Below are 22,656 nucleotides of genomic sequence, written 5' to 3'. Positions count from 1 at the left end.
CAAGGTTACACAGTCAGGTCCTCTGACTCCCAGTCCATCTTCCTTCCATTAGGCCACACTGTTCCCTCAACTGAACTATTTACTTGAGGCAATTACTAGTATAAGAAAGACTTCCTTATAGTGTATTGGTAGAATTGAAAAAAAATCAGTTTACTAACACATAGGTAGGTTTGGGTGCAGTAGTATTGACCTTCAGGAACAGAATTCACTGATAAGCCTGTTGTGAACAGGGATTGTCTCTCTTTATTGTTGAATTGTTCTTTCCAAGCACTTAGTACAGTGCTGTACACACAGTAAGAGCTCAGTAAATACAATTGAATGAATGAATGAATAACACCCTACTCACAATTAAAATATTTTGGGATTTTTTTTTACTAAGAGAAAAAAGTGCACTGTAGCTTTCTTTAATGTGGAAAGACAACGATTTTGTTTCAGTGTCTGCTGCAGATTACTACCTTATAGAAAGCTATCTGACACTACCAAACTGATGCAAATCATGTTTGACTTAGCCTCTTTCTACTATTTCCTCCCATTACATTACCAGCATTTATTGATTCATTTTATCAGAAATCACATTAAAATTTGTTAGGATTCTATCAATTCATCATCACCTGACAGCAATAATGAAAACAAGAATAAATGGTTTAACCATCTTTTATAAATCTCCCCAAATCCAGACTACATAGAATCCTAATCCAAAATTTGGGACTTCCAAAATGAAATAACACTGAAAACTGATTTCAACACAATAATCAGCATGGATAAAATAAATAACAACAGAGCGGCAAAAATATAAGTTCCAATCAGCAATAGTATAGTAACTCAAACCCCAAACCTGAGAGTGTAATCAAAGACAGGCCAACCAGTGGTGGTGTAAATGCATACAGTCAGATTATTTAATCAAGTCACACAGCTGTTTCATTCCCATAAACTGTCCTCAGCACAATTTTCCCATGTCTGCTGGTTAGTATTTAGTAATCTACTGAATTTTCCTCACTTTTGTTTTCTATTTACCCTTCATCCTACTCTCACTAATTGTAAATTAATTTGTATCTTCCTGTTTGATTTTAAGCTCTTTGAGGCAGAGACCATATTTTTAATTTTAGTGCCATTCTCAGCACATCAATAGGCACTAAATACAATAGATTAACTGCTTCAGAATGTTTGTACCATTTAAATGACTCATATTTGGAGAAAAACTTGTGTGCATGTTTTGTGAGTGTGCACTTATATAGATTATAATATAGGATGATAAAATACACATACAATTCTGAAGGTTTTCATCACTGCAAAAGACGCTTGTTCCACAGACACATTTCTTTTTCATCCATAAAGGGAACAGTCACCTATGAAAAAGAGAAAATTATGACGACAACCAAGCTGAAACATCTTGCAGTCAAATTCAGAATACACAGTTATCTTAGTATGTAGATGGCATATTTGTGAATGAGGAAGAGAAAGCAGAAAGGAACAGTCAGGGACTGTAATTGTGATTGTAAAACACCTTCACCTTCAAACACGCTTGCGATAATAAGCTCCAAAGGAAGGTTATAATTACATCAAAGACAATTTAACTAGGAAAAGGATGAGGTACATTTCGAGCATTACTTTCTGATAGAATGAACAAGCCCGTTGTTAAAAGCTCTAACAATGAAGCAGAGACAGGGAGAATGTTTGTGCCGCTATAAAAATTCAAGCAAGGTTCAGTCCCTTGAAAATATATCCAGTGGGCCCTTTAGTTGGGAATCGATGTGGGCATTTCTTTTTCGAGGAGACGCTCTTGTCAGTTTAAAGAGCTAGTTTGTAAAGGCAACCACAGAGATTGGCACATTAGGATCGGTCTAAGTAAAGCACAAGCCTGCAGCTCACTGATTCTTTTAGGCAGCAAGTTTCTAAATTGAAGAAGGTCAGACCCTGGAAAGAGACTCCCAAGGTGTTATAGGAAATGATATTGGAGATTCAGTAGGTGGCACTCTTACCCCTGCTTAGAATCAAGAGTACAGTATCATATGGAAAAGCAGTGTGTGTTGAGAGATCCTGTTTTTAAGAGGCTTGAAAACCAAGGCCTTCCCACACTCTACTCATAAATCAAAAGTATATCTAGATGTGATATATAGATAGGTAGATATGAAAGAGATTTATTTAGCACCTATGACAACTGTGGGAGCCCTAATCTTGATAGACTGATTAAATGTTACTATATATAGTAAAATTGTCTTTGATGTCATTATAACCTTCTTTCGGAGCTTATTATCGCAAGCATGTTTGAAGGTGAAGGTGTTTTACAATCACAATTGCAGTCCCTGACTGTTCCTTTCTGCTTTCTCTTCCTCATTCACAATTATGCAGTCTACATGCTAAGATAACTGTGTATTCTTAATTTGACTCTCTCCCTCGTCCCCCTCTCCATCCCCCCGTCTTACCTCCTTCCCTTCTCCACAGCACCTGTATATATGTATATATGTTTGTACATATTTATTACTTTATTCATTTTACTTGTACATATCTATTCTATTTATTTTATTTTGTTAGTATGTTTGGTTTTGTTCTCTGTCTCCCCCTTTTAGACTGTGAGCCCACTGTTGGGTAGGGACTGTCTCCATGTGTTGCCAATTTGTACTTCCCAAGCGCTTAGTACAGTGCTCTGCACATAGTAAGTGCTCAATAAATATGATTGATGATGATGATGATGGGTAGGGACTGTCTCTATATGTTGCCAACTTGTACTTCCCAAGCGCTTAGTACAGTGCTCTGCACACAGTAAGCGCTCAATAAATACGATTGATTGATTGATTATTACACTTCATGTTGAGCCCTAAACTTTGGTACAGCTCTACATGATGAAAATAAATACTACTTTCACTGTAAAGAGTGATACATTTTAGCAACGGTGGAGATTTGGAGATGAATTCCTATTAACGGAAGGAAACCAAATAAACAAAATATAAACACTTCCATAGATTTTGCTTTATTTTGAAGCCAACTGCATTATTAGGTGCTGACTACTAATTCATTTTTGACTTATACTTTGGTGGAAGAATTTGGAGTCCTAAGAAATGTTTGACTGAATATATGTCAGACTTTTAAAAATGCAGTTATATTTGAAAGACAAAGGTTTCCAGTTCATGTAAATCAATTCCTAAGCACTAAAATTGGCGGTAGATTTTAAATTTTCTAATTCATTCATTCAGTTGTATTTATTGAGTGCTTACTGTGTGCAGAACACTGTACTAAGCTCTTGAAAAGTACAATTCTGCAATAGATGGGCTAGAAGGGGGAGACAGACTAATCCCAGATGCACTACAGTTGCGTATTCCAAGAATGCCTCTCTTTCCATTATTTAAGTTAAATGTGTTTTAGTTTGTGCAGAGGTGGTAAATTTCAAGTTTCTACTAATAAATAGTTGAACAGTCATGGCTCAGGCTTCACACCACAGCATTGCTTCTCTGAAGGGCCTAATACCAAGTGATTAGGGACAAGCTTAGCTATAGCCAACCTTTCAATAGATTTCCCGGTATAGAAAACAATTTATCCAAACTGTACATTCATATATTGAGTAAATATTAGATGCTTTTGGCATCTACGATGTTTATGAATCAGAAGATGGATTTTTATGTTAACTTTCATAACTTAACTGGCAAGCCCAGAGCTCCCTTGGGTATGGACAATTCTTCCTAGTTAAATTGTGAACCCCATAAGGGACGGGGATTGTATCCACCCTGATTATCTTGAATCTACCCTATCATTTACATAGTAAGCACCAAATACAACTGAACCCTGACAAATTTCTGGGTCATATTAAGCCCAGCTTTCCATCATGAATTGCTTCCCATATCCGACCCTGTGAAACTGAGTTGCAGAAACCAGTGACTCAATCCTGGTGACTCAGTACACTCCAGGGCCTTGTTGCTGGTGATCTTCTTTTGCTTTTTGATGTAAGGTATGGTTCAGCAGCCAAGGGCTAATGAATCTATTTGAAAAACAGGGTGAGCTTTCTATTTTAAGCTGTCATGTTTTCTAGTATATTTTAAGCTGTCATGTTTCAAAGGGCAGGGCTTCCCTGAGGGCAGGGTCAGTGGTCCAAGATTGTCCAAGATTCTGAAAAAGAGAGACAAGGAGTTAGACATAAAGAGAAACAGACAGAGAAGCAGTGAAAAAGATTCATTCATTCAATCATATTTAATGAGCTCTTACTGTGTGCAGAGCACTGTACGAAGCACTTGGGAAAGTACAATAAAACAATAAACCGTGACATTCCCAGAGATTGGTGTGGGTCTTCCCCTTATTTTTCTGTTTTGGTCTTGATACAAATATCAAGTCTTTTTTATACTTTTGGTTTGAAACCACATCATTAACTTTTCATCTCTGGAATCACAAAAAAGAAATTGATGATGATGACAGTGACAACACCGATCGAGTCTTCTGCCAAGCCTAATAGATGAGCCTTGGTCCTGAGACTTCAAGTCTGAGACCAGAAATTTATAATAATAATAATAATGATAATGATGGCATTTATTAAGTACTTACTATGTGCAAAGCACTGTTGTAAGCGCTGGGGAGGTTACAAGGTGATCAGGTTGTCTCATGGGGGGGCTCACAATCTTAATCCCCATTTTACAGATGAGGTAACTGAGGCACAGACAAGTCAAGTGATATGCCCAAAGTCACACAGCTGACAATCGGCGGAGCTGGGATTTGAACCCATGACCTCTGACTCCAAAGCCCATGCTCTTTCCACTGAGCCATGCTGCTTCTCTAAAATAATAATGGTATTTGTTAAGTGCTTACTATGTGCAAAGCACTGTTCTAAGCGCTGGAGAGGATACAAGGTGATCAGGTTGTCCCACATGGGGCTCACGGTTTTCAATCCCCATTTTACAGATGAGGTAACTGAGGCATAGAGAAGATAAGTGACTTGCCCAAAGTCACACAGCTGACAATTAGTGGAGTCAGGATTTGAACCCATGATCTCTGATTCCCAAGCCCATGCTCTTTCCATTAGCCATGCTGCTCAGGCTATGATTGTGGTGATGACTGTGGTGTACCTAATACTCCTTGTACTCCCTCTCTCCCCTTCTCTGGTACGTTTCCACCTGGATAAGGAGGTGCAATAAAAAAATTGTGGTATTTGTTAAGCGCTTAATGTGTGCAAGGCACTGTACTAAACGTTGGGGTGGATACAAGAAAATTGGGTTGGTTACAGTCCCTGTCCCACATCTGGCTCAGAGTGCACAGAGAATTGAAATGATTTGCCCAAGGTCACACAGCAGACAAGTGGCAGAGGCAGGATTAGAACCCATGACCTTTCAACTTCCAGGCCCATGCTCTATCCACTATGCCATACTGCTTGGGCAAGGAGGAGTGCAGCACATTGAGGAGTTCATGTAAAAAGCATATGTTTGAAACCACTTACGGCCAATACTATTGGAAAATGCTATCAGTGGAGTGCTTAGTGCTTAAATTCATGTTCTCTGAAGATAATAACGGATATGGTGCCTTTAAAATCTCTTGTCATTGTATCAGTATTTTCGTATATGTGTTAAGAACACTGTTCTAGAAATCAGAAGACTATGGTACTGTTCCTGGTTCTTCCAGCTGGGACTATGTCATCAGGAGAGAAGATTTCTGACTGAAGAGCCTCATTGAACATTCATGAGGTGGACAGGCCTAGTGGAAATATTGACAAATAGCTAACTACATGGGCAGCAAGAATTGCAGCAGCTGCTGTGCAATCACCTCCCTATTCACGGCTTCATGGAACTGCGCATTGGTCACTTTATAAATGGATCCTACACATAAAAAACTCTGCACATACTTACCAACATGCACCACGTATGTCCGTCCACTTGATCATTTCACTCCATGCCCCACAAGGAACTTAGCTGGCAGAGACAAGAGAGTTCAAATGACACTGCTCAAACCTCTAGCACTATGATGACGATAATAATAGTAGTGTTTGTCAAGCACTTACAATGTGCCAAGCAGAGTCCTAAGTCATCATCATCATCATCATCAATCGTATTTATTGAGCGTTTACTATGTGCAGAGCACTGTACTAAGTGCTTGGGAAGTACAAATTGGCAACATATAGAGACAGTCCCTACCCAACAGTGGGAAGTCATGGGGCAGATACAAGATAATCAGGTTATACACAGTCCCTGTCCCACATGGAGCTCATAGTATAAAATGGAAGAAGAAGAGGTATTTAATCCCATTTTACAGATGTAGAAACTGTGGCAGAAGGAAGTTCAGTGACTTTCCCATGGTCACACAGCAGGTGAGTGGCAGAGCCAGGATAAGTACTCAGGTTCCCTGCTCCCAGGCTGTACTTTTTCCACTAGGCCATACTGCTTCTCTCTGATCAATTCCTTTGAACTGGTTTTACATCTTAAAATCTCAGGACCAAGGCTCACCCATTGCTTAACACGAGAGACCCCATTACACATTGTTTCATATTTTGAAAAGAGCCAGGGCAGAAGTCTAAGCAGGAAATCCCTCCCTTCCTTATTAGTCAAATTCTGAAGATATTAAATTACATCCCTTACTATAAAACACTTGTTCAGAATCAATTGATTTCAGTCTGTGATTCCATGATTGAAGAATACTGTCCTAGGCCCAGACTCCAAAGATGATAGGCTTTTTGGAGACAGAAAAAAATAAAAGAATGCCCTATATTGGTATCTTTTCCTGGAACAAAGGTGGCTTTTTGCAACGACACTCTACTACAGTAATACACTTAAAGATAATAAATGAGGTCATGTGGAGAGAGCAAAGTGGGATTGGCCTTGAGTTATGATCTGGGAATGAGGTGATATAACAATATAGCGTGAGCTTGCGATGGAAGGAAGACACATTTTATTAAAGGTTAATGGTGCCGCACTTCCCACTGAGAGCTGAATCCAACTGTTGATGGAGCAGCAGGGCTCCCTGTTAAGGTTTAAGGTCAGTTGGCGTAAAAGTGGTCACTCTGATTCTGGCTGCTGAATTCTAATGCTGGCTACGGACAACCATAAAGGAGAAAAATAAATGATTAAAAATGTATTTTAAACCTCTGGCTAGCCCATGTCCTTTAAAGTTCTCTGAGTTTAATTTGTTTTTGGCTCCTTCCAGTTGTTGAATGAACAGGAGACAAAATATTCTACTCGAGAAACCTCACAGATTCACAAATCTTCTGCTGGCTGGCCTCTGTTGGGAAAGAGTTTTCAAGCATCTCTTGGGTGGCCTCAATTGACGGCTGTAATTTTTGGTAATTCTCTGAAGTAGAGGTAAGATGGACATTCCCTTACTCTAGTCTTTTATTTCCTTATTTTAAAAGAAGATTTGCAATAATCCACTGTAAATGTGTCCCAAGTCCCGAAGTCCTTTGCTTTCAGAAATAATGGATTTGCCCATAATCTTCCAACTTTCTAATGGGGCACATCTAAATTATTTACATTGGTTCAACACCAATACTTTGGGTGTCACATATGCTCTTAATCTTCTTGGTTTATCCTGAGGTCCTGACCTTAAGCTAAATGGCTTTCATTAAAAGAAGCTGACTGGATGCCCAAGGAGAACAATTATCATACTAATGGCTTTAAGATAACGCAATAAGGTTTTTTGTGAAGATAGTATTTGCCTCAGAGTTTGGTATCAGGCAGTAGTCTCATTTATTTAGAACAGCTACAAACAATATAAAGTTCCAATATGGCTTTGTTGGCAAATACTATCAGTAACAGGTTCTATTTCCCTATCTCTCCACTACCTTGTATTTGTGTATTTATTTAAATAAATTTTGTTTTGAATTTCTGCTCTTTTGTTGTAGTTTTCTTTTTCAAAAATATGCCCTTTTAAAAAAAAATGCCCTTTTTAAAAAATAACAATTTGGCTGGTTTAACCATGTTAAATATTTAGAGCCATACAGTCCCATCCTACTTGATTTCTACCTCCCTCCCTATCCCCTAGAGAACACTACAACCTGTGAAAATTCAATAAATACCTTACTGCTACTACTGGTATAGTCATACTGAGACAACTACTCATCCCAATCCCAGAATACTTATATAAATGTACCCCATTATTTCCCCTACCTCATCTATTTTAATATCTGTCTCCCCCTGTAGCCTGTAAGCTCATTATGGGCAGGGACTAAACTCTTTTGTATTTTATTTGCTAAGCAGCGTGGCCTAGTGGAAAGAGCCCAGGCTTGGGAGTCAGAGGTCATGGGTTCTAATCTTGACTCCGCCACTTGTCCGCTGTGAGACCTTGGGCAAGTCACTTAACTTCTCTGTGCCCAGTTCCCTCATCTGTAAAATGGGGATTAGGACTGTGAGTGAGCCCGACGTGGGACAACCTGATGACCTTGTATCTACCCTAGCACTTAGAACAGTACTTGACATAGTAAGCACTTAAAAAATACTATTATTGTTATTATTATTATTATTAAACACATAGTAAAGCATTCTGCACATAGTTAAGTGATCAATAAATCCCATTGATTGACTGACACAAACAGTAATAGTCCAACTTCATGAATACACAAGGGGTGACTCTGTGTTGATGTGTTTCTGTCAAACATGGAGGGAAACTTCTGCTTAACTAGTTGCACAAAGCCTTCCTCAGGACATGGGACACTGAGGAAATGCTATAGAATCTTGAAGATGCCACCTTCAACTCCATCTTCAAGAAGAAAATTGTAAGATCACATTGAAACAATTATTGTGGTGCCTCATTGCTCTCAATTCCTGGAAAATTACTGGCAGTTAAGGAATACCATTGACTGGACTTTCCCAGAGTCACTGTGTAGCTTCAGACCACAGTGTGGTCCACTTGATCTTTGCACAGTGCCACTCAAATTTTTATCCCTGCAGTGAGTACAGTAAAAATCATCACTATCATTGCTTAAATGAATAAAGAATTGAAATTAGGTGGGATGTTCATCCCTAAATTCATATGTTCAATATAGTTTACCTAATTACAGTCAACTGAAGTAGAGCCAAACTCCCAGAAGACTAGATAAAAAATATTTTTTTTAATGTGCATTAGAAAATTTATTTAAATAAATTTTGTTTTGAATTTCTGCTTTTTTGTTGCAGTTTTCTTTTTAAAAAATAGACTAGAAAATACAGTTCAGTGGAGCATTTCAGGCTTTTCCAAACTATCTGAATTGGTCATTTTACCTGGGGGAGATAAAAAAAAAAAAGGTACTATTGACTTCTGAATTAATTGGAAAATCTCAATTCACATTTGAAACACTTCTTTTCTTTAAAAGACATAACATGGCCATCTTTTCTTACCCATGAAACCAAAATAAATGTCAGTTGTTAACACCGCAACACTTGAATTAGCTATGACACATATGAAGTAAAGACTACTCGATTAAAGTGCAATTGACAATCTTCCAGAAAAGCCGCATGGCTTAGTAGAAAGAATGTGGGCTTGGGAGTCTGAGGTCATGGGTTCGAATTCCTGATCAGACACTTGTCAGCTGTGTGACCTTGGGCAAGCCGCTGAACTTCTCTGTGCCTCAGTTATCTCATTTGCAAAATGGGGATTAAGACTGTGAGCCCCATGTGGGACAACCTGATCACCATGTATCCTCTCCAGTGCTTAGAACAGTGCTTCACACATAGTAAGCACTTAACAAGTACCATCATTATTATTATTCCATCAAATTCTGATGATTGCTCAATTATAAATGTGGTCAACTGTGACCTTAAAAATAGCCAGTATTTCCAATCATCTGTTAGTCTGGCATTCCCAGGCTAACTACTCTGCTTTGATGCAAGTTGAACAATTCAAACCAACACTTTTTTATATTATGATTCAAAATTTCCTTTGGTGATCATTAAAGGAGAAAGAAAAGTCATAATGTCAGGCAATCATAATCATAACAGTAAAAATAATAGTATCTGTTAAGCACTTACTCTGTGTCAAGCACTGTACCAAGCTCTAGGGTAGATACTAGGGCTCACAGTATAAGTAGAAGGGAGACGAGGTATTGAATCCCCATTATGCAGATGAGGGAAATGAGGCACAGAAAAGTTAAGTAGCTTGCCCAAGGTCAAACAGCAGACAAGTGGTGGAGCCAGGATTAGAAGCCAGGTCATTCATATTTTTCAAAAAGTATATGTAGTAAGATGTAATCATCTATATTACAATTATGTTTTCAAATCATTCTTTCCAGTGTTACCATTGTCAAGCAAGAAATTCATGTTCTTGATCATTTTAATACTAGGAAGATGTCTATCTGGGTCAGAAGGCACAGCTAAAAGGTAGGCACCACACCACACTGTTAATGAGAAAAAAAACCCCAAAACTAATGATTTTCATCCTAAAAAATACCAAACTTGTATCAGACTACTATTACTAGTGACTTACATTTTTAAAATAACATTTCTCAAAACTGCTTAAAGTTCCACCTACCACCCTACTTTAAGTATATACACTACAGAATCAGTTTGAAAGGGCTTTTCATGACATGCACCCCTTTTTCTGGGCTAAAATTAAACTTCATTTTGAAAGCCAAGGTCAATCTATGCCTTATGTTTAACAAACTGGAATCTCAAAATAATATGGGCTAAGATGTGAAATTGTACTAGGTAGTATATTGCCCAAATAGTACCTTAGATGAGATGGAGATAGGAACTGTTAAGCGAGAGCTACAGCCCCAAAGTTGCATTTCCTGGTGTTAGTAGAAGTAATTGTTTTGAAGTGAATTATGAATCGGAGGAAGGTAAAATGCTTAGTAATTAAGTTTGGGGATGGATTAGCGGCTGCTGTCTCAATTGCTATTGTGTACCCATTTCTTCCCATCTTTTTTTTTGTTTTTTTTTTCTTTTTTTCTTGCAGAGATTGGATTGTGGACAACTGTAGAAAACCTGTGTTTGTACCTTGACTGTGGTCCTGATATCAAATCAAACTTAGAATACTGATGTGGAAGTCTGTGGTTCTATTAATATTGAAAGCATTTAACTTACCAAATACTATCATCATCATCATCAGTCGTATTTATTGAGCGCTTACTGTGTGCAGAGCACTGTACTAAGTGCTTGGGAAGCACAAATTGGCAACATATAGAGACAGTCCCTACTGTAGGCCTGAATTTTAAAGGAGAGCAAGTTGCTTTCGAAAGAACTCAATTTCCTGAAATATACCTGTGCCACAAGGTTTGCTTTAACTTACATATGGACATGGACATTTCATTTAAACTGTACTACTAAGTGACTTAGTATCAAGGCCATTTTCAAGGTTAAGGTTAGGTTTTTCCCAAAGCCCTTCTAAACCTGAAATTGGTTTAAACAAATCTTTCTGTATCCAATGAGGATATTAGATAAGCAAGGCCCTTATTTAAAGTATTAAACCACATTTTTGAATGAGAAGTCTAGAGTAATATACAAGGCAAGGTATTCAATTCTGCCCCTAATGTAGAATGTTCTGTCAAGGCACTGTGGGGTCAGAATTAGTACTCTCATGGGAAAAGGAAGTATACCTTGCCTCCCATCTCTTTGTAGCATCAGGCACAGGCACAGATATCTGAAAGTGACTGTGGGAGTGATTCAGCCGCAAGAATTGACAGATAGACTGTCAACCCCTTCTGCCCCTTTCTCCTCCTCCTCTTCCTCCGTCATAAATGCTGTCACTGTTGGGACTAAACAGCCTGCTTCCTGCTGTTTCTGGGGGCTTTCCAATGTGGTCCTCTGATTGCTCACTGGCTGTCCTGGATATATCCAAGACTGTTAGGGAGCCCCTGAGGGACCACAGTCTGTATCTAATCACTACCTATATACACTTTCCCAGAACTTAGTACACTGTATTGTGGCCAAAGTGGTTGGAGGCCCGCTGTTATGTCTTATGCAGCAGTGATTAAGATGCAGTGACAGTTGGATGGGTGTCTTTGTGTTTGATGTCTGCGTCATATCTACTAGGTCCTCTCATTTCTTCTAAGGTCTTGATTTTTTAATAAACCTGTTGGCTCTAAGCAATCTAATCCAAGGAACATGGCAGTGGGAAGAAAAAAAACAGTTCACCTGTGGCATTTTATTATGAATGACACCCCTTCAGCAGACAAAAGAAAAGGTCACAGAGAAAACAAAAAAAAAGTGTATTAAAGGTAATACTGTAGGGGAAAGGAAGACTCTAAGTGATGACTAAGGATGAGCAAGTATTGAGCAGGTGTTGGGGGCTGTAGAGCTTGGGGGCGGAGAGGGCTGAATCAAAGCCTTTAAGGGAAGACAAAAAGCTGTTTGCTGCTTCAACATATTAAACAAGCAAAGAAAGGAATGAGAGTAAACCATTCCTCATTGCAGGAGACCTATAGTATCAGCAGGTGCTTCATGAGTCAGACACATAAAGAAAATTATCAAAAAAAGTACTTGTGGGTAGTTTAGGAATTGGATGCTTTCTGAAACTGATTGGGTGGGAGCTATTTCATAGGGAAAAAGAGTTTCATGGCTGAAACTCATCTGTGTGTGGGAGTTCTGCACAAAATGATCCCAGAAAAAAAAAACAAGAGGTTGGTTTTAGAGAGGAACAGACCCATTCAGGAAAAAAAAGCTGCACCAGTTATAACCTCAAGCACTGAATTTACTGTGAAAGTACAAGTTGGTTTTGGGAAGTCTCTCACCCCTTATTCAGTTCACAGTGCATTCTGGTTCCAGCAAATATCCCTACAACTGGACATCTGTGTTGCATAATGCTTTAAAGTGTGGTGTACCAGAAAAGACAAGGCCTGTATCTGTTCTTAGCTTGTTTTCGTTTTTGTAAATGTGAATATAATTTATGTATTTAATTGTTAATTTGTGTTTTTAATATTTTAATCAGTGTTTTCTTTTATATTGGTAATTCATATTCAGCTGTCTTTCTCCACTAGATTATATATGCCTCAAAGACAGAATTAGTGGCTTTAATGTATGATCTCAAGTGCCTAGACCAGTGCTTTGCATAGGTAGTGCTGTATAAGTCATCAATAATTATGATGAGGGCATGGAATTCCTTGTACCTTTGTTTCTCTATCAGTTCATTAACAATGATAACCATCACATTTCCAATTAACTGTTATTAACTGTTTTTTTTATCTCCAGAGAGGCCGTCTTGGATTTGCTAAACAGGTTTTATATGCTAGAGGTTGAAACTATAAGAGGAGTCTATAGAAAAAATGTGGTGGGTGAAAATCTCCTAAGAGAATTAACTTTGGTGCTTAAGCTTTTCTATAATGCAGCATATGTTTATAATAGTAAATCTATTATTATTACTCTTCATAGCATGTGTACTTTGGTTGCCAACTAATGCTTTAAGATAAGGAATTTAAATATCCAAGGAGCATATGAAGTACCCTACTGAGTAAGCTTAATGGTGTGAAAGTAGCACAAAGGGACACATAGGAACAATGTGATGGGGTCCTCCTTAACTCCTTTCCCCAACGTTAGGGTGTCATAATTCTTTATATAGTATCCATTATGGTCCTATCATCTATCCTAAACCTATAGTTTAGCCTGCACAACTTTATAATAATGAGGTTCTTACTATCCCTAGGTCAAGGAATGCAATTTTGTTGTTTTGAGTCTACTTGATTCAAGCTTCTGTTCAGGTCTTGTGCAATTTGGAGAACAATAAGTCTGTGTTTGTCCTGTTCACACACTTACCAGCCCTTTTTTCTCCCAGGCCTCAAATGAGTAACAGTAGCTGAAAAGAATAGGAGGATAGAATTAAAGGAAAACCAAGGGTCCTGGAAGATGGAAGATCATCAAATGGATCGACAACTTCAGAGTTTGGGGAAAGTAGTGTGGCCTACTGGAAAAAACCAATGGCCTGGAAGTCAGAGGACCTGGATCCTAACCCTGGCTCTGACACTTGCTTGTTGTGTAACGTTGGACAAATCATTTAACTTCTCTGTGCTTCAATTCCCTAAACTGTAAAATGGAGATTCAATATGTATATTCTCTCCTGTTAAGACTATAAGCCTCATATTACAGGGACTCTGTCTGGCCTAATAACTTGTATCTACCCCAGGATGTAGAACAGTGTTGGACATACAGTAAGTGCTTAATAAATACTGTAAAAAAAGAGTTATGAAAACAACTAGCAGATTAAGATGAGTCAATAATATTCCCCTCCCAGTGACACACCTGCATAACTAACTGTGATATTTTATCAAGTAGTTAAAGATTATTAAATCAGATACAGTCTTGGCCCCCCTTATAACTCGCAATTTAAGGGGTGGGGGTCAATATCGTATTTTCCATTTCTATAGATGAGGGAATTGATGCACATAAGTTAAATGACTTGCCCAATGACATGCCACTGGCCAGTGACAGAGTTCAAACTAGAATCTACGTCTTTTGACTCTTAAACCATACTCTTTCTACTACATCTCTAGTTAGGTGTTAAGAAACCCCACAGTCTCCACAGTGAGCAGTTAAGATTGGTTTCCTCTCCTTCCTCAAAGAAAACTAGTGCAAAACCAACCAAACAAGTAACAACAAAAAAGAAAACAAAAAGAAAGCACTCTCAGGGACTCTTCTTGCTTGGTGTCCACAAAGTTTGCAGTACCTCCATTTCCTAAATCCAGCTTTTCTGAAATTAAAAGACCATTTGCTGTCATGCCAAAATTAAGAAAAAAACATTTCTAAAATACATCTTGGTCTCTTAGATATCTCTGTGTTGCTACCTTCCCATATACCAACTACTGGTTTCTTGTCAGGAAGATTCTGTTCAGTAATGAAATCATGTCGCTCTTTAGCTCTGACCTCTATTCACCTCGGTTACTCTGGTATCTCAAAGTATCAACTTCTGTAAAAGGATACTACTACAGTAATCCAGATGATGAAGAGGCGTGTGATTTTTCTTATTTCTTTGTTTTCTCTTGTGATTTAAAAAATGTTCTATGTAATTTTATTTGTGAAAATGAGGCGAAGAAAATAGGAATTATTGCAAAACACCTATTTTGTCAGAGGAGAAACAATTATTTAAAGTATGAGTGGCCTTTCTAATTTGAACCTTTATGGTCATTATGTTACTTGGCTACAGGAATTAAATTGGATGCTATAGTTCTTCAGCTTTATAAGTAAAGACATTTTCTCTTTGAGGTCTACCCCATGATGTAAACTTCTAAGGTTTAGAGCAGCAGCGCCCAAGCCATAGATCACAGGCAATGTGTTCACCAATCTGTTTCAGCTGGTTCATTAGCTTTCCTGAGAGTTCAATGCTACATTCCCCTGCTGACCTGACCTTTCTGCCCATTTGATGTCCCTTTTCACTAACCATTGCATTTTCTTGTGAAAGTCCACATATTTTCCTCCTAAAATCTCTGATAGCTGAGGAAAGGGTGGGAACTTCTAATATAAAGGTGCGAATTCATACTGCTTGTGACCTGTGGCATCACTCTTCATTCCTCTTTGGCTAACGGACATCTGTTATTTGACATCTTTTACAGTAGTAGCTGGAGAACAGAGGAGGCAGAAATTCTAGATTTTTACCTCTCATACTGACTTTAGGTGCCCTTTGCACTGGTTACTAACACTTCTGGTCTTAATCACTTCTTAGGTACCAGTGATAATACTATATGTAGAAATTATATTCAGTACCATAATGGTATACCATTATGTCATAATTACATTCTTAGTATGGTCCACACCAGAAGTCTTTCAGATACCTTATCCTCAAGCACCAAAGAAACTGACATAAGCCATAACAGTGCAGGATTTCCTCTTTTCATCCATTTCTAATCCCCAGGCTGCCATGATTTCCTTTCCCACTGCAACCCTCCCCAGTGGCATTTTATCCTTACTTGATGGACAGAAGGCGAAGCTGCAGAAATCACCAAGGTAATTTTGATTGAATATTACTGGCAAGTTTTGCCTGGTTTGGCAGTCCTGTCTTCTTCCCACTCTTTGGCCCTATACACCCCAAAGGTTAGCTACGACACAGGTTCAATCAGCAGTTTTTCAGTATTTCTCACTGTTTCCACCCCAACAGCCAACTTTGGAGCACAAGCAAAGCTTGTGTTAACCATGTATACTCCCACTACCAAAGTCTATAAACTATTTTGTTAACCATTTGTTCACTGTTTCCACCTCCTTTGACATTCCTGAAAATATTGTCAGTTAATTCACCACTTGGAAAGAGAAAACTCAGCAGGTCCATTTATAAGTATATGTATGGCTCCAAAAGCCAATGAGAGATCCACAGACCCGGGAAGAATAGACACACAAAAAGTTGCCCCTTTTTGTGATGCTGTGCTTAATGTTTGTAGCACCTGGCACTGATTTCTCTTTTATCTCCTTCCTTTCATTTCCACAAGAAGCTTTTGTTCAAAGACAGCCACTTCTTTCTTGCTGGCAGTGTGCCACACAGTTCTCTTCTCAGCTATTAATTTCCAATTTTATCTGGGATGCAACATGCCTGAGACAGTTTTACCAAGTCCTAAGAATGTTTCCTCTGCTCTCCTTGTTTTTCGTTTCCCAATTTCAGCTCTCCATACAGCAGCTGTTTGGTTATGCTGCTGTCAGTCATTCTCTTCACATGTCCAGCTCAGTGAAGTTGTATTAAAGTGAGCACAGCTTCAATGCTAGTACTTAGATTGTTCTATTTCTTCATCGTTTGAGATCTTGTCTTGACATTTGATTTTGACTATGGTCCATAAGTGATGTTGGTGAAACTGTGCAAGTAGCCAGATGTGGCACCTGTGTGTGGCCTATGTCTTGCAGCTGTTTGGAGCCTGATAACATACTGACATCACATTGACCACCTCCCAAAAGATGTGCTGATCTTCTTGATTCTGTTTTCTTGTATATTATTGTATTGTTGAGCACTGTGCTGCCTAGGAAGAAGAATTCTGACTCAGATTTTAGTGCTGTTTTTCCAATAAGAAATTTTGGCTGTTTGTTTGACTTCCATGCTGTGGGTCGATACAACATCTTAGTTTTCATTAGACTTGGCCGCATCCCATATGACCTGGATGATTTGGTAAAATGTTTTATAATCAATGGCCTATCTTTCTGCATATGGGCTCCTAGGGTACAATTATTTCAGTAAACTATTTATTAAATGATTGTTTTCAGGGTTTTGGATAATCTTCCTATAAAAACATTCAGTCCATGTTTCCTCACTCCTCAAGAGCCTCCAGTGGTAGCCCATCTACCTCTGCATCAAACAGAAACTCCTTACCAAGGGCTTTAAAGCACTTAATCACCTTGCCCCCTCTTACCTTACTTCCCTGATTTCCTTCTACAACTCAGACAAAACATTTCACTCCTCTTATGCCAACCTATGCACAGTACCTCACTCTATAGTACCGCTGACCTACCACTCATGCTCTACCTCTGGCCTGGAATGCCCTCCCTCTTCATATTCATTCATTCATTCAATCGTATATATTGAGCACTTACTGTGTGCAGAGCACTGTACTAAGTGCTTGGAAAGTACAATTTGGCAACAGATAGAGACAGTCCCTACCCAACAACAAGCTCGCAGTCTAGAGGGGGAATACAGGCAACAAAACAGGTAGACTGGTGTCAATACCATCAAAACAGATAAATAGCATTATAGATATATACACATCATTAATATAATAGAGTAATAAATATGTACAAATATACACACGGGCTCTGGGGAGGGGAAGGGGGAAGGGCAGAGGAAGGGAGTGGGGGCAATGGGAAGGGGATGAGGAGCAGAGGAAAAAGGGGGAGCTCACTCTGGGAAGGCCTCATGGAGGAGCTGAGTTCTCAGTAGGGCTTTGAAGGGAGGAAGAGACCTAGTTTGATGGGTGTGTGGAGGGAGGGCATTCCAGGCCAGAGGTAGGACATGGGAAAGGGGTAAATGGCAGGACAGATGAGAATGAGGCACAGTGAGGAGGTAAGTGGCAGAGGAGTGGAATGTGCTGGCTGGGCTGTAGAAAGAGAGAAGGGAGGTGAGGTAGGAAGGGGCAAGGTGATGGAGATCTTTGAAGCCAATAGTGAGGAGTTTTTGCTTCATGCGAAGGTTGAAAAACAACCAATGGAGATTTTTGAGAAGGGGAGTGACATGCCCAGAGCGTTTCTGTAGGAAGATATGACATGCCCATGACATGATATGAGATGTCTGCTGTGTGACATTGGGCAAGTCACTTCATTTCTCTGTGCCTCAGTTACCTCATCTGTAAAATGAGAATTGAGATTGTGAGCCCCATGTAGGACAGGGACTGTGTCCAACTGATTTGCTTGTATCCACCCCAGTTTTTAGTACAGTGCTTAACAAATACTGTAATTATTACCATAACAAGATCAGGCCCACTACACAACCTGCTTTACTTCCTTGGCAATGGAGAATGTCTTACGCAGAAAACCCTTGGCTAGCCATGCAATCATGAAGCAGTCTGTGAATCCTGATGAGTTTTTCAGGGCAGCCGCATTTGCTCAGTAGTTTCCAGAGATCAGTTAATCAATCAATGGCATTTATTGATCACTTACTATGTGCAGACCACTCTTCTAAAAACTTGGGAGAGTACAATGTAATGGACTTGGTAGACACATTCCTTTAGGTAGACACATTCCTTGCCTACAATGAAACCAGATCTGCTAATTTTATGATGCTTTTGTAAGACCTATCAAACTGTCCTGGAGATGATCCCTAGATGTCCCTTGTATTTGATGGGAGCTTGGCCCTGACCAGAACAATACTTATAGGGAGAGGTAGTTTTATCTTTCTTCCCTTCAATTCCTTTACTCTCCTTCAAGAGATTTGGTGTTTTGAAATATGATCCAGCTATGAAAAGGAATTGATTGGCTGTCTTGAAGCAGAGGACAATCTAATAAGTACTACCACTACAAGTGATACCCATCCTAGCCTGTTCTCATTTTAGTAGCATGAAAATTCTGAAAATTTTCAAAGTGAATTCATTTTAAAAATGGAAATTTCCATAAATCTTTGACTGTGTTGATTAGAGGGGAGGATGACAGTGATGACACTGGTACGTTCTAGGTGGCAGTGGATACCAAGAGAGAAAAGAAGCAGATGAAAATGTTAAGCCCCACATTTTAGCCACATTCCTCCTCTCTTCTTTCTCCTACTTTTCCCTCCTTCCTTGGTCTCTTTGCCCACTCTCCCTCTACTCATTCCTCTATCTTTCATTTTCTCCCTCCCACACCTTTACTTCTTTTCCTTCTCTTCTTCCCCCCCACCCCTTTCGCCCCTTCCCCTTATCTTTCCTCTCTCTTCTGTTATCACTCCCCAACTCTCCCCCGTTGCATTCTCTTCTTTCTGGCCCCTATGGCACTGCTCCAATTTGGATGGAATAATGATTCAATGGAATAAATGCTGCTTATACAAAAAGGCAATGGATAACCTTGATGATTGTGAGATGCTCCTGGTCATGCAAATTTTATCTTTTTCTTTGAAAAAGAAGCAATAATTTACTAGAATAGATCTCGTATAGCATTTCTAAGTAGAAGAAGTCATAGCTTGCTAGAATAAAGCTGGTATAACGTTTCTTAAATGGATGAAGGAGTGTTAGGATGTATTACCTTTTAGACTGTGAGCCCACTGTTGGATAGGGACTGTCTCTATATGTTGCCAACTTGTACTTCCCAAGCGCTTAGTACAGTGCTCTGCACACAGTAAGCGCTCAATAAATACGATTGATTGATTACCTGTCTATGCCCACTGGAATCCAACTGATTGGCAGATCAGCTTAAGAACACTTGGGTCCTCCATGGCTTCTTTCACTCTGTCCACTATCCTGTTTGGACAGTAAGGATTACTTTGAAGCAATTCATGACAGCAATAGCATACATGAATTAATCATCAGCAAGTGAAAAGCCTTTAAGTGGACATAGTCAATCAAAAAGACATACTGGTTTTACAGACTTCCCTTTGAAGGCTTAAAGGCAGGTCTAGTGGAATGAGATCCAAAAATACTAGCTCTGACAGCTCAATTATAACTAAATTTAGGCTGAGACCTAATTTTAGATATATGCTGCATAAAATGGTATCACCAAAATATGCTGGAAAAGTTCTCAGAAGAAGAATTCATCTAAATTAAATGAAGGAAACATTAGGATGACTTGGAATTTTTCAAAATTTTTTGCAAATTCTACATTTCCTTCTGGCACTTAACTTTTTCAGATAGTTAACCCATCACCCAGCTGAGATTGATAAGCTATTGGAAAAAGTAATGATTTTGATTAAAAAACTCCAAAAGCATTTTGGCCTGGAGATTGGTCATTAGCTAGAAAATGAAAGGACCTGAAGCATGGTTCAGCAGATGTGGATATTACTTAGAAGATTCTGCTGATGTAATGCATACTCGACTTGAAGACACTGCTTCAGTGCAACAACTCTGACTCTAGACTCCTTAGTAAAGGTCATCTCATTTAATACATTCCATTGTGCATAATAAGCTGTTGATAATGAATGTGAGTTTTTAGTTACAGAAGTCCAAATGACAGAAGTCACCATTTTCTTTTAAAAGTTGTTTATAGTAAACATTTTACTCTCCTCAGAATCTGATTTCAGTTAGCTTCCCCAAACATTTCAGTGACCTAATACACTTAAATAGACAAGGTCATATATAGAGCAAAGAGAAGAAACTTGGGTCTTTGGCTCAACTGATCATGATCTATTGAAATGAACACTATTTGGACAAAAAGACAATGAATAACGTTAAGGATTTTGAGACACACTCCTGGTAATGCAAGTTTTGTCTTTTGGTTTTTAAGAAGAAGAAGGCATAGCTTACTAGAATAGAATAGATCTGGTATACCATTTCTTAAGTGGGTGAAGGAGTGTTAGAATTTATCATTAGATGGAATCCCCTATTACAGGCATTTCATAATAAAACTGAAATCATCAAGAGTGGTCTCCCTTAAATCTCCCCTATACTCTATATTTTTATCCTTATTCTGTCCCCTCTGAGTCTCTCATTCTTCCCAGCAGTATCACAAGAGGGGAATCTCTGGCCTCCTTTTAAAATCTACTCTTTCCATCTGTGTACCCCACCACTTCACACCTTATTGAAACACTTGCTACCTCTCTTCCCTCCCTGACTGTCAATTTCAACTGCTCACTCTCCAATGGCTTCTTCCTCACTGCTTTGAAATACACCAAGGTTATGTCCTATCCTTAAGAAAATCCTCCTTTGACCCTATGCTACCCTCCACTTATCAACCTAACCCCACCTATCATTTATTTCAAAACTCCTTGAGTGACTTGTTTACACCCAGTGCCTCTGCTTACTTTCTTCCAATTCTCTCCTCGACACCCTGCAATCTGGTTTCTACCCCTCCTCACCATGGAAACTGTTCTCTCTAAGGCCAGCAATGGCCTCTTTCTGTCAAATCAAATAACCTCTCTACTCCATCCTAATCCTACTTTTCCTTTCAGATGCCTTGAAGACTGTTGGATCACGGCTTTCTCCTGGAAACATTGGCTTCACTGACACTGGCCTATTCCGGTAATCCTCTTATCTCTCTGGCTGCTCCGTCTAGGTGTTTTGTGCCAGCTCAACCTCTGCCTCCCACCCTCTAAATGTTGGTGTCAATCAATCAATCGTATTTATTGAGGTCTTACTCCATGTAGAGTACAATATAACAATAAAACAGACACATTTCCCGCTCACAAGAGTTTTCAGTCTAGAGTCCTTCAAATGGCTAAGTTCTGGGTACCCTTCTGTTTTCCATCTACACCCACTCTCCTGGAGAACTCATTTGCTTCTCATGGTTTCAACTATAATCTCTTTGTGAATGATTCCCAATCTACCACTCCAGCCCTGATCTCTCTCCTTCTCAGCAGTCTCACATTTCCTCCTCGGTTCAGGACATCTCAATTTAGATCTTCTGCTGACACCTCAAACTAAACATGTCCAAAACAGAACTTACTTTCACACACAAACTCTGCCCTGACTTTCCCAGAACTGTAGACAATACCACTATTCTTCCTGTCTTATAAGCCTCCTAATATTGACATTATCCTCAATTCATCTTTCTCATCAGTTGTGAGAGGAACAGGGGTAGGATCTAATTCCCACCTGTATTCTATTTCCCAGTGCTGAGTACAGTACTCTGCACAGAGTAAACACTTAACAAATACTATTACCACTGTTATTAATATCACTCGACCTGCAAATTGAATCTGTCACCGAATCCTGTCTGTTCTCTCTTCACAACAGTTCTCCAATCTGACTATTCTTCTGCACCCATACTACCATCAGGCTTATCCAGGCACTTCTTATACCCTTCTTTGAATACTGCATCACCCTCCTCACCAACCTTCCTGTTTTCTGCCTCTCGTGGCTCAATGGAAAGAGCATGGGTTTGGGAGTCAGAGGTCATGGGCTTAAATCCTGGCTCTGCCAATTGTCACCTGTGTGACTTTGGGCAAGTCACTTAACTTCTCTGTGCCTCAGTTACCTCATCTGTAAACTGGGGATTAAAACTTCGAGCCCCCCGTAGGACAACCTGATCACCTTGTAACCTCCCCAGCACTTAGAACAGTGCTTTGCACATAGTAAGTGCTTAATAAATGCCATTATTATTATTATTATTAATAATCTCCTTGAGGGCAAGGAGCATGTCTACCAATTCTGATGTATTATACTCTCTCAAGCATTTAGTACAGTTCTCTGCACACACTAAATGCTCAATAAATAACATGGATTGAGTATCAGTAGTGTCAAAAGAAGTGGTGAGGGAGAGAGAGTAGGGA

The sequence above is a fragment of the Tachyglossus aculeatus genome, chromosome 22 (genome assembly GCF_015852505.1).
Source record: "Tachyglossus aculeatus isolate mTacAcu1 chromosome 22, mTacAcu1.pri, whole genome shotgun sequence".
In the NCBI taxonomy this organism is placed as follows: Eukaryota; Metazoa; Chordata; class Mammalia; order Monotremata; family Tachyglossidae; genus Tachyglossus; species Tachyglossus aculeatus.
Note: the sequence above shows the minus strand (reverse complement) of the source record.